Source organism: Aptenodytes forsteri, unplaced genomic scaffold (genome assembly GCF_000699145.1).
Source record: "Aptenodytes forsteri isolate BGI_AS27 unplaced genomic scaffold, ASM69914v1 Scaffold462, whole genome shotgun sequence".
NCBI classification, from domain to species: Eukaryota; Metazoa; Chordata; class Aves; order Sphenisciformes; family Spheniscidae; genus Aptenodytes; species Aptenodytes forsteri.
The window spans coordinates 176069-189831 of record NW_008794492.1 but is presented as its reverse complement, the minus strand read 5'-3'; the positions used below and the strand labels follow the sequence as shown (position 1 = coordinate 189831).

General features: G+C 41.1%; 1 protein-coding gene across 1 annotated transcript in view; it reads right to left on the bottom strand.

Annotated features, from left to right (window-relative positions):
* Nucleotides 1-13763, bottom strand: part of PLPPR1 (phospholipid phosphatase related 1) — a 78775-nt gene that overhangs the window by 44204 nt on the left and 20808 nt on the right. The gene's annotated exons all lie outside the window — the stretch shown is intronic.

The window sequence follows — 13763 nt, the reverse complement described above, 5'->3', positions numbered from 1 at the left end:
TTGGCCAGTTTGGGTCAGCTGTCCTGGCTGTGCCCTCTCCCAGCTTCTTGCTGGCAGGGCATGGGAAGCTGAAAAGTCCTTGACTAGTGTAAGCACTGCTTAGCAACAACTAAAACATTGGGGTGTTATCAACATTATTCTCATCCTAAATCCAGAACACAGCACTGTACCAGCTCCTAGGAAGAAAATTAACCCTATCCCAGCCGAAACTAGGACACAAACACAGTCCTATAATTAAGGATTTAGAAGACCTGAATTTAACTCCTTGAGCAGCTACAGATTTCCTGATCAACCTTGGGCAACTCAGTTTTATAAATTAGCATCAGAGGAAGGCAATGACACTATCACTACTCTACCTGACATGCCCAGATGAATTTGTTAGAGATTACAGGATGCCTGGATATAGAGGTATTTAAGCTCTGTTCCAGCACCTCATATACCTAGGGCTGTCAGACGCAATCTGACCCACCATTCCTATCCCAAACATGCCCCCAGACATGCTTTAGGTTGCCAGCCCCAGTGAGCCCACACAGGGGAGAGAACAGGAGATGGTACTATATAGACAGCTGTTTTTTCGCCTGTTACTGGGAAAGGGAGAAAGCAGGTACTGAACTTATATCCTTCTTTGGGTGTCATATGGAAAAAAATGCTTTTCAAAAAATGTGGGTTTTTGATATGGGAGGAAAATTTCACTCATCCCAAATGTGCTCTCCAGCCAGTGGTTGCACAACTAACTTTGACCTTCCCAGTGCCAAATGCTGCCTCAGTGCTGCATGAAAACCTCTCCTGCATATAAAATACAGCTCTAGTCTGACCTATGTCAATACTGACCTACAACAACACAGGTACCTCAATAATAAACCCAATCCTGGTCACACTTCAGTTTCTGTGTTTTGTTATTTTGAGAAGGAAAAAACATATTACCTGCAAAAAGAGATATGAATTGTGAAAACATCAGGTCCCACAGGTGATGCCCACCATCGCAGGGAAAGAGCAACAGCAGACATCAGAAATTAGACCTCCAGCTCAACAGACCCTACCACAGTCCGATGATCACAAGGGATGATGTGAAGTACAGAAAGGACAGTCTAGCTATTACCATGATCGTGAGCAAAATTTTTGCTGCTCATACAGTCAGTGAAGACCTGACCACATCTGTGTGGCATGTTCCTGTGCCTCATGTTGAGTATTCACTGCTCTAAGCAGCTTCTCAGCAAAAGACAAACGGAAACATAAAGAACTTATTTTCTTTTTCCCTCCCTTTCTCTTTTTCCTTTCCTCTTTCCCTTCCACCTGGTGACTATTTCATATGTATTTATTGGCGCATGAGTGAGGTTTTTTGGGTTTTTTTGTGAAGGGGAAATTCAAATTGTAAGTGCTCAGCAGTGGTAATTTGTAACTGAGGAATGATCTGGCACAGAGGGCAAGAAGGCGCAGCTGCAAGAAGGGGTCAAACTGGCAGGAAGCAGGGATGCCAGAGACAGAAGGACTCCCTGCAAGGGAGTGAAGTTTCCCTTGGTGATGAGATAAGAAACAGCCACAGCGTCGTCTTGCGGTCATCCTGTAATGGGAGTGTTCAGGGGTCACCTCTGGGCAGCAGAGCTGGGCCAGGGGATGGACCCATGGCTGGGCTGAGGTGCCCCATGCAACCACTCTTGGGAAGGGTGCTGGTGCAAGTGTATACAAGGAATCGGCTCCTGACGCATCTTTGCAGACTCCTTGTAGAAACGCTTATGGTGGTAGGACTTCGCACAATGTGCTGTTCATTAATTTTTTTCTTTATATTTAAGCACAAACGTGACTTTAATTAGCCTTGAGGGGTACCATAAAAATTCCCCAACATTTGTTTTGATTTACTGGTCACAGATGCCTTAATCAACTTCAGTCCCCTGACTTTTTTCAATTTCTAAAGCTAGGACCTAAAAAGACAAATGCACAAATCCCTGATTTTTGTAGCCACGACACGTAGCAGATGACAACTTTGCCTTTTCTCCCTATTTTCAGGTTTACAGTCATTGAAGGAAGCAATGAAGAAGAGCAGGTAGGCTGACAAGATAAAGCTACTAAATATCCAGTTACATAATTCAGAAAACGCAATGCAGTTTAACACTCACATTTTGCAGGGTTTATTTCCTAATCCTTATCAACTCATTTCCTTGCGTTTACTTGGGAAAAGTTAAAAATGCTCAATAATTCAGTTTAGAAAAGCAGCCAATGAATGGAAGTGTCTATGGTGCTTAATGGCCTCCATTACCACAGTATTTAACCATGTCATAATCCTTAATATTTATCATCACTACTTCATTGTAAGATAAGAAAATGCTCTTATCACCATTTTACAGAGAGGGGACAAAAGCAGAGGAGATAAAATGACTGCCCTTAGGTCACAGTAGAGCCTCTGGCACAGCCAAGATTTACCTTTCTTCTGGACCAGATTTTTCTGGATTAGTCAATAATCTGCACATGAAAAAGCTCAATGATACATGCTTATGTCCTGATTCTGCAGAAGCTCATTCATGATAGTGGTAAGGAAACACATCATGTATCTGATTCAGCCCCATTTCAAAACTCCTGCTTGATTTTAGATCAAGCTTGACAAGCTGGACTCAAACAATTGGTGTTTTTTCCTCAAAGCCAGCTATTTAAATGGATTAATTCTGTAGTATTTAACACATGTCCCTTGCCACACCATTAAATTCTGCACTGCTCTAAAAGCCCACGCTGATTCTGTCCTTGCAGATAACACTGCACACCTTTGCTGCTCTTTAAGTTGTGGGAGTTCTCTGAAATCAAAAAATCACTTTCTTAAATGTCCAAGAAATATGAAGCAAGTGTTGCAATCTTCTTTAGGCAATTGGTAATTATTTGGTGCAGGTGCTAATCAGAAATTAGTGTAAGATTGTGTCCTGAGTATAAAGAGAATCTTCAAAGTAAGCAGTACAATTCAGTCACACTAATCCCAGGGCTACTGGGATACATCGAGAAGTCCTCCCCTTCACCTTAATACTGTGACAGCATAACTCAGAGACCACTGCACATCCAGAACAAAATTATCACAATACCAGGTAGTGGGACTGAAGCCCCAGACTGCTTACACTCTCCTCATTCACTGCAAAGCACTTCCCAGTTCCCTTAACAACAATTGGAAGATTTCCCCCCCCCCCTTTTTTTTTTACTGTTACCCACAGAGAAGAGGCCCCTGTTTTGCAAACAAGAAAGCAAGAGGCCAACTCCATTCAGGAAAGGGACACAAAGCTCTAAAAGACAGAGATTAATGGAAAATGACAATAGACACAGTAGGAGGCAGAGCTTTTTGATCAGCCTATACTGAAGACTCCCCAGAGTTCTTAATAGAGGAGCAAGAAATTGAGGGAGAAAAGGAAGAGGCTGTAAAAATTTCTCGTGTGCTCTCTAGCCATACAATCTCTGTCCTGTAAGACAGGCATAGAGCCACTGCAAAAATCTCCTCTTGCTGTGTGTTTTGTCACTCATACAAATCATAATGCAAATCCATATGAATGAATTTGAAAACCCCAAGTACTGCTGGTGTTTATACATAAATAGGTAAATTCTTTTGGCTTATCAGCCTTCCCACATGCTACTGATAATGCATCTTACAATGCCTTTAATGTGTATGACTAATAATTGGAAAATTGTTCTTGCACACAAATGACAACATAAAAGACTACATTTTTATTCTTTCTGAAAGAAACCAAACCAGTATATTGCATGAGATGTTCCTCAGTGGATGGTCAATGAGATACCTATTGATACCCTTGCTCAGTTTGTTTCCAGCAAGCTTCAGTGGGGGGTTTCAGTTCATGTGCTGAAACTGTCACAATTTCATGAGCAGAGCACCAAAAACCTGCATGAGTGTTTTCAACTCTCAACACACATGCTGTGGCTCACAGTCCACCCATTTTAATCAGATTTCCACCTCCCCTTCTGAATAGTGACCAACTGTTATGCAAAGCCTGAAAATTTTTGGTGTGCTTTTTTGAGCTAGGTGATGAGAGCGTGACTCTTGGAATAGACACACTGGAGCATCCAACAGTCATAGCGTATGTGTATCATGAAAACAGACAGGTTAGCTACGTACAGGACTCCTAAGTTACTGCTGGAAGGAATTGTTAAGAGTGTGTCTTTGCTCTCTACTGGATAATATCAGAAATATTTAACTGTGCATCCCAGACTGTTTTGCCCAGGGGTGGGTCTGGGTCTTCCTCTGTGAAGGAAGCAAGGCTGTTTTTCCTTGGAGATGGGAACTCCAGTCTTGCTGTTGCAGCAGAGGGATGTTAGAAGCACAGCAAATTGGAAGAAATCACATGGATTGCTGAATTTCATGACCCACTTTTACCTTTCTAAAAGCAGATCAAGCCTCTACCCAGAAATCACTAAGGCTGTTTCCTGAAGTATCCTGATTAGCGTGAGGCCTCAGAAACTCATGCTGGTTCAGGGGTCAAGAATTTTTTTGTTAAGTGTTGTCTGTATTTATTTGTGGCCAGCTGATATCCACTTACTAAATCATCCTTCACCTCATACAGATTTCTTACCTGTAGTGTTTGTACCTGACATAAATAGAGAAAGAAAACATCTCATTAGTTATATTTTGTTTTCTTAAATAATCAAACTTCCTTCAAATACCGGCAGAAGAATTACAGACTCCTGGAAAATACTGGATTTGTATTACTACATGATAATTTTACTTAAAACAATTACTTTTATGAGCTTTTTCACAGTATGTCTCTGGGAATTTTTTCAGGACTCCTGAAATTGCCTATGCCGAAACCCCGACTCTAACTTCTTAAGAAGGGTCTACATTTTCATATTGTAGAGTGGTCAAGTGGTAAGGAAAACGTTAAACACCCTCTCAGACAAGCCTATCCTTACAAATAACAAAGAAGATGGAGACAACAGTTAATTAGAAGCCCATCTGATCCAGATGTGCTAGCAGCTAAAAGGCCTATTTTCACACTGAGGTGTGAGGGTACTAGGTACATATCTCGCATTAGCATTAATGGGAATTAGCAATGTGAATTCTTCAGGGATCAACAAAAGCCTCGGTCTCTGCAGCAGTTTGTTAAGCATCTGTTCTGTACCATTTTATCACAAATGACATGCCTTAAAAGGTTTAACCTTCACACTTCTGTAGCATACCCAGGTCTGTCGAAAGAGGAAGAGCATATCAGACAGTAAAGGCTCTTATAGTCTCTGACCGCAGTGAATTAATGTTTTTAATGGATGGTAAGGATCTGGCCGACTGCGTAATCTTTTAGGTTGCCAAAGGATTGGATGCAGCAAATATAACCTACTTTTTGTTAAAATATTACCAAAAAAAGACAAAGCAGCTAGAGGAATGTGTAACGAACAAATACTTCACTTGGAGGCAGTGAGAAAAACAACCTATATTGGACTTCCACTTAACGGCAAAATAATTCCTAGTGAATAGTTTCATTATGCCAAATAACCATATATTTTACACTGTCAGAGTAAATGCGAAAGCCAATGATCTTTCTAAGCTGCCCCTCTTCAGAAGTGTTTTCTCTCCCTCACCTGATATAACTGACTTTGCAATCTGAAATCAGTTTTCCTAAGCAACTGCGGCACACAAAAGTCATGGTCTGTTCTGAAAGCAGCCAATTACAGGACATGGCTTTGCTACAGGAGTTTTTAAGTCCAGTCAGCATGGTGGCACAAGCTGGAAAGCAGCTTGGAGGGAGAGAGGGGTTATTAGCACACACGGGCTTTTGAAGCTGGGGCTGTGTAGAAATCAGAGCAGCCTCTGCAGAGCTTCTAACAAGTCCATTTCAAGAACTAATTGTATTATTTTACCATTTTAGTAATTAAGTTGGGACTAGGTATAGTTTATAAGGCTGAAGAAGACACTCTCAGACAAAAGAGGACTTTACATCTTCCTAAGGCACTTGTTTCAGGAAAAGAAGTTTTGTGAGAGTAGCATGGCCTCTAAAAATACTGACAGCTGGTTAAAAACTGTTTCAGCTTCTTTTTTATGTAACGGTCCTTGAAGAATTTCTATGTGCTACACTACAGAACCTTAGCATTACCTAAGAGCTCATCCATATAAAGAAGCCAGATTTCTCCAGCTCTAGCTGTTTAGTTACAGCAGTACAGTTCTCCTAATGGTAACAGAGACATAAAGGCGTAAAAATGCTGTAACCGGTACAACTTTTTCATATGTAGGAAATCAAATAAGTAACAGTATGAGGCACCTTGATTATCAGGTGTAACTCAATCCACTCTACACACTGCTCCAACTCTCTCAGTTTAAAGCAATGGTTTTCAGTCTTTTATTTTGTAGACCCTTATGTTTTACCAGTAACTCTTATGTAATAAATTTAAGCTTACTTTCTTTGACAGGTAATTGTGACGCATGGATCGATCACAGGCTGAAACTGTCAGCTTGAAGGGTGGAGGGACGCCTACCCACATGCTGTGCTGTGTATTATAACAGCGTAATATTTTTTATGTAGCCAAGGTCTGAGTATAAAAATGAACCAAGCCCAAAGCATCAGTGACAAACACCTTTGCATTTGCTCAGGTACCCAGGTAGGATAGGAATAATTGGAAATACTGGGTCCAGTTTGTTGGAAGCAGCGTTTGTTAGAAGACTGATGCAGAGCTGGCGGATTTCTGAACTCCAGTTGCACGGGTCTATTACAAGCTATAATCCTCTGGTACTCCTATTAACTAAAAAGACATTTTTCTCCTGGCATCTGTCTTTTCAAAGTTAATAATTCTCCATATCAACACAAAAATCTAAGCTGCATATGACCTCCGCTATTATTTTGGGTTTCCACTAGAGATGGATTTGCTTGTAATGGCTTTTGTTTCTGCCTCCTCCATTGATTCTTTTGGGATCTGTAAGAAGATGGGAGGAAGACCACCTTCATATCCACGGCACTCCTGGGCAGGCACCTGGCAAGGGCACCTCCTACACGTATTGCAACAGTAGATGGAAACATGGGCCATTCCAGGAGGAGTGAGAAGAGCTCAGAAAACATCCCCAACCTTCCAAGGGAACAATAATGACATGCCACGAACAAACTCGGTAGATCCTGGGCTACCTTCCCTCTCAGACTGCTGACAAGGATGCTAGAGCATGTTCTAACCTTTGGGACGATTCCTCTGACATCAACACTGGAAGTTGTGTAAGCTTGAGAGGAGATAAGGTGCCATATCAGATGAATGCATCACATGATACTACCCTGTCAAAAAAACCTCAGAGAGTCGACAAATTTTCCTAGATCCACTGAAATCTGACACCGACTTTATCAACTAAGGAAGATAACTGACATCAATAGCAGTTTGCCCTCCTTTATCCTACATACCCTACTTGCTCAGCACACTTCTCCTTTGTGATGGAGAAAATTCAAGAGATGAACATATCTCGTTTCAAATCCTGGGCTGTTGGCTGTCTACTACAGCAGAAAAGGGTGTGCAAGCATTTGCCATCTCATGCTGTGGTTGTCCAAGAACCACATACCAGCTTCTGACCAAATAGTGGATGAACAATTCTGTCCTATTGGGGTATTTTTTCCCCTTTTCTCACTTGTAATCTGTGACCATTGCCTTTGTAAGGAAAGAGCCCATTCATTCAAAGACTATTAAAAAATGCTTTTATAAACAACAAAGGAAAATTCTTTATAGATCTACCATGCTGTTTCCTGAGGATGCTGGTAATGGTGATGCTAACTTGCCTGCTTAAGAGCTTTAAGAGAAAGGAAAGCGTGTATGTTGTAGGCCTGATCGACTGCCCTCTTAGCTCATATGTCAAGCTAAGTGTGAAGTGGGAACTTCCCAACCAGTCCTGCCTTCCTCTTAATTCTTGGTGTTAGTGACTTGAGTACAAGAAGCTGTACACATTATGGAACTCAAGGTCTGTACTTTTAGCTATTTTGTAGCTGTTTAAACCACAGGCTAATGGATCGGATCCTGTACCAGATGCACAGAAGTTAGGGGTCAGATAGCATTCCTAGTTCTGTTTTCACGGTAAGGCTGTGACACCACTGAACAATGCTCCACAGCCTCCTCTCACTGACAAAAATCAGTGCTTTAATGCTACAAAATTTGCTGGCCTTTCCCCACACACTCTTAACTTCCCAATACTGCAACACATGTGCAGAAGTGTACCATATGTATGACGCTGCTGTATGAAATGCCCACATGGCTATGAGCCACAACAGTCTTTCTCCCTTCACAATCTCTCTGAATTCCTGCTGAAAGGGAAAAATGCACGAATCTCTGCATTCATAAGGCAATATCTGTGCAAGCTATCGATGACTGGGAGCAGAGCTGGCTTGGGCAGGTATCAGTTTTCCTGCAGAATGCCTGATCTTTGCCTGGGACCCTGCACACAGGGAGGACAGGAGGGCACCAGAAGTGACTCTGTCCCACCCCTGCCCCGCTTTCACCCAGGGGTTTGTGGGCCCAATACTCTGCCTTGTAACAGCCTGACCCTGCTCTCGCTGCATTCATCGCACTCCTGACGAGCTGGGCTGCCATGAGACAGCCTCTTTACATGAGCTCTGCCTGTGAAAGGCTAAACTCACTCTTTGATGCTTGAAAGGGACAACACAGGTCTCCTCGCTCTCTTGAGAGGGAATGACCCGCAGGGGTGGATGTCCCTACAAGCATTAGGTGGCCAATGCCACGGACACTTGTGTAAGATTTTATGTACCTCAGAGAGGCAGGGAGATGAATGGAGAAAGAGGAAAGATTCAGCAGCACAGGTGTTGGAAACTGGAGAAAACACAGTAGTGTCTTTTTAATCACTAACAGCAGAGGAAAAGCATTTCCCTTGTGGCTTGGAAATGAATCCCCAGCTCTCTTATGGAATCAGGTGATACCTGTGTTGCCATACACAAGGCAGTCTCTGTAAAAATCAATACTAACGTTATCTTTTCTTTAGCTAGAAAATAGATAATAAATGCTGTGAAAAGGCCCATCATTTAGCTCCCCCTAGTATAACCCTGAATAGCAAATACATCTGTTCAACCTCTTGCAATTTCTCTATTTTGGCAAGCTGTATTTCATTATAATAATTTGCTTTCTTTACAAAATTTTAAAGATTCCTTCTCTCCTTTAAGATTTAGTTCTTACACAGTCATGCTACATCACTTTGTCCCTTTTACTAAACAAACAGTAGAAAGGGTTCATATGTGACAATTATAAGGACTTTTTTGTTACTGCTTTTGTGACAGCACAGGCCTTGTTATGGAGCAGACTTAAAAGAAATGTGATTTATTTAAGATGAATCCAGTTATGATGAGATATAAGCTGGATTTTTTTTTTAATTTAAGGAAAGTAATGATGCACAGTACTATTAAATACTGAGCTTGAACCGAAGTAGATCTTTGAAGGCTTATCAGCAGGGGGCATTAATGAGACATTAAATTCCAAATGCCAGACTACCAAACAACCATGTAGTCTGTAGTGTTTTATGGTTTTAATATGTTTGGTTTCTCCCCTGTATTTTTCAGAGGATTATCTCATTTTTTAAAGTAGACCTGGAATTCCAGGCCATTTGCTGATAGTAGCAATTTGTTTAATAACCTATTGCGGGCTTCATCCTGATTTTAAAAACAAGTCTTTGTCCCTGTTTTATGTAGTTTAAAAGAGGAGAGGCTGATTTTATGACCAGTGAATTTGCAGCCAGCAATTTCGAAGGGGATTATCTCCAGCAGGAACAATAGGTGGGTTCAACACTCATGAAGGGTATTTGGTCATGAGCATCAGTTGCTCCCTGACATCAGATTGTGCACATTTGAGCAAATGACTGACAACACCCAACTTTCCTACACTTGCACTCTGACGGTAGCTACTGACTGGGAGAAGAGAAGCATTTCCAGGAGGCAGTTTTTAAATAGCACCATTTTCCACTCAGAGTGCCCATTTCACTCTCCACTGACTCTGAGGGAAAAGTAACCATGCTGATAAATTAAATTATCAGTTATGAAGAATGAATCTAGGTGTTCATGTCAGTAGGATTTTATCTTGTGTTAGTTTTCCTAAACTAACAAACAACAGAAAGAATACACTATTTTTTCTAAACCTTACCAAAGGCAGTTCACAAAGGTACTCTGTCAGAAAGTCAATCCAGCAGTGAGCTGGTGACTGAAGGGGTCAAAATTAAAGCGGAAGAGATAACCAATGCATTGGCTCTACTCCTTGGTCTTTTACTCAGGGTTGATCCTTACTCCTGGCACACTGTGATCTCGTTCTTACTTTGTTCACTGTTAGCACAAAAGCTACTGAATCTGGTTTGATCCTCCTGTATTAAAATCTATGTGTCATTTACAATAATCCACAGTATGTCCATATGTGTAGCATAAAGAGCCATTAATTTAAAATTTTGACAGGAATTACACTCCTTGGGCTAGCACTGCAAATTTTTTTCTTGACAATAAAAAGCTGGAAATTCAGCTAATGTTTTTAAACTAAAGCTGAGACTGTCACATTATTACCTGACTCCAGGAGTGGAATTTTTAAGAAAAATGAAGAATAGTTTTAAATATACGGTAACAGTGGGACTTTAAGCAACGTTCAGATGACATGATCCACATGTGGACAATGATCCACATTAAGGATGTGGATCATTAAGCTGTTTGTCTGATACAGTAGCAAATTGCTCTCTAAAATGACTTAGGTCGTGCTTTCAGGTCCAGACCCTCTAGCTTTGGCTCCAGTATCTGGGACATCATGGTATGTCCCACACTTTTCTGTCTCTCACATACACATCCCGTAATTCACTTAACATATTTTCCTCAGGTACATGCAGCCTGCTGCATTTGTTATGGCAAAAACCAGTTATCCAATAGTAAAACAAAATGTGTTCCTCAAACAGCTGTAGTAATAAAGGCCTTCTGATCTTCCTGTCAAATTGGTGGCTACTTTCTCTGTGTGAAAATTAAGACTCCTCTCTTAGCAAAACCTGATGCTTGTACTGTAATTTTCCTTTAAGACCCCAGAAACATGGAGTAATATTGGGTCTGATAGCCTTCCTGCTAAATGTCAGGATGAGATTTATAAAAGCAAGGAGAGAAGAGAATTAAACTTCCATCTCTCAAGAGGGAGAATGTATCAGATTTTTTTATTTTTACTTTTATTTTGTACATGAAGAATGTTATCACTATTACCAAGTGTTATTAAAACCTCCAAGCCTCAAGTATAGTATACATCTTCCGTCGAGCAGGTCCCATGAGGCTTTTCAGCAGGTGGCATTAATGCTCTATCCAGTTCCAGATGGCACACAGCCAGGAAACTGCTGCTTCCAGCACTTAACACCTTAAAATGATCAACAAACTATGGCAGAGAGTAATTTTCTTAGGAGAAAAAGGCTGTGTTAAAATGGCATCTGTTCTGAATGATTTTTTTTTAGCAACAGAAGCAGAGCATAGATATATTTTGACTACTCTGATATTAAATTAGAAGAAGCCAAGGGCATGTTTTGTTTTGTTTTCTTTTCATTTGATTCGCCCATCAAGGCATCTGCAGAATCAGCATTTTCAAATGAATCACTGAACTTTTTAGCGTTCAGGCATGTACCGGCACCAATAATACCTATGCAGCGCCCCAACAACAAGAATAGGCACTTTTTTTCAAAGCAGCCCTATACAGGTTTCCCCAAGTTTAAAGACTTGCTCTTGCAACTAAGAGAGAGAGAGAGAGGGGAAAGAGGCATCTGTTCTGAATGATTTTTTTTTAGCAACAGAAGCAGAGCATAGATATATTTTGACTACTCTGATATTAAATTAGAAGAAGCCAAGGGCATGTTTTGTTTTGTTTTCTTTTCATTTGATTCGCCCATCAAGGCATCTGCAGAATCAGCATTTTCAAATGAATCACTGAACTTTTTAGCGTTCAGGCATGTACCGGCACCAATAATACCTATGCAGCGCCCCAACAACAAGAATAGGCACTTTTTTTCAAAGCAGCCCTATACAGGTTTCCCCAAGTTTAAAGACTTGCTCTTGCAACTAAGAGAGAGAGAGAGAGAGGAAAGAGAGAGATATTAGGTGGCAGATACATATGACCACTTGGGGCTGAGTGAAAATGAGTTACACTCCAGGACTGGTTATCCTACATACCTAGGGCTTGCCCAAAACAAACAGTACAAAATCCTGGGATCATCTTCAGGACTTGTTAAGGGAGCTCTTACCAACTCCATGAAATCCAGCATCTAACACATTAGTAAAAACTTCTACGTTTCAAGCATCATACGACCAGCCACTGCTAGAAACAGGTGCTTTGGAAGAGCTTGTTCGGTTGGAAGACTTGCAACATTTGTCGCTGATTCTTCTAAGTGTGTTCTCAAAGAACTGTTGTCCACATTGTGCTTCAAAGGATTCAGGGTTTGCTCCTCTAAAAAATGACATTCTGTTCTAAAATACAATAGATCAACCTCTAGGACTGAGCCAACCAAGGCTCTTCCCTCATAATCCATGTCCTATCCCAGCGTCCCAATGGAGGCCATGTTTTACGAGGCTTCAGTAGGTCCAGTATCTCAGCACTCACTATGCTAGACTGCTCCCTGGGGAAGGAGTCCAGGCACTGGGCATGTATCTGGAGAGCAGATCTTCCCCCGGTTATCTGCCTCATAATGCATTTCATTCTGTCTCCCCAGAGCTTAGGGAAGATCTGACAATGAGTGTAATGCAAAGAGCATTCTGCAGTGCAATAAAGCCTAACAACACTCCTATGATTACAGGGATCAGCTACAGCAGCACAGGGACTCAGGTAATGCACAAGCACCCAAATGAGGTATACACTGGGGGGTAGACGGGATGGGACAGGACAGGACAGACAGTTGTCCTCTCCTGACATCTTCACACCATGCGAGATGTTTTTATGAAAGAGGTGCTTTGGTCATGAACAAGATAGTATTCAGGAAAAGGTTGTCTGGATAAAGTTCTGCAGCTTGCTTTTCACTGGAGATTACTCTGGATCTACCTAACGGTCTGTTCCAGCCACAGAAATATCTGAATTCATGAAACTTGTTGGAATACTTAAATATTGCAATATAGCAAAATAATAAAAGTCTTGTAAAACTCAGAGCAACTCCAAAAAGTTTAATGACAATTTGGTGTTGAATTTGTCCTTCTAACTTGAAACAAGATGTGTTTGTCTGTGAAAGGGCTGTTTTGAGTTCGATTCTTCTTGACAGCAGTTCTTAACCTGGACTATACTGACATGAGTCATCCAGTGCACTAGAAATACTGCAAAATCTTGTCATAATTCATTATCTGCCTAATTTCAGTAACCAAAACACAAAATTGCAGCTTATTAAGTTTTGAAGTACCACAGTCATTCCATGCAAAATATGGATTTGATTGTGTGTTCCAGAAGTGTCCAATACAAGGACTGCCCTGGAAAGCTGAAATGCTGCCCTTGGCTAAAACAACTTCCAAGTTGCCATACAACCCTGAGAATGGTTCACTGGCTGATGGTATTTCACTGTACAAATGGCTCATAAAAGCTGTTAAATCCCTCATGCACTCTAAAGGCATTTTAATCCAACGACTATTTTCACTTATATAGAAGCTGTCAGGAAAATCTATTCCTCAAATGACAAGAAGCAACAGATCCTGACAAGACACAGGATTCTGGCACAACAGACTAATTTATCTTTTCAGTATGCTTTTCATTATTTCTCTGTGGTATCTTCATGCGGTATCTTTAACCAAAGCTGTTCACAGATGCAGAGGTGTATTTTGATTTCTGATGTGTCCTTGTAGGTAGAAAAG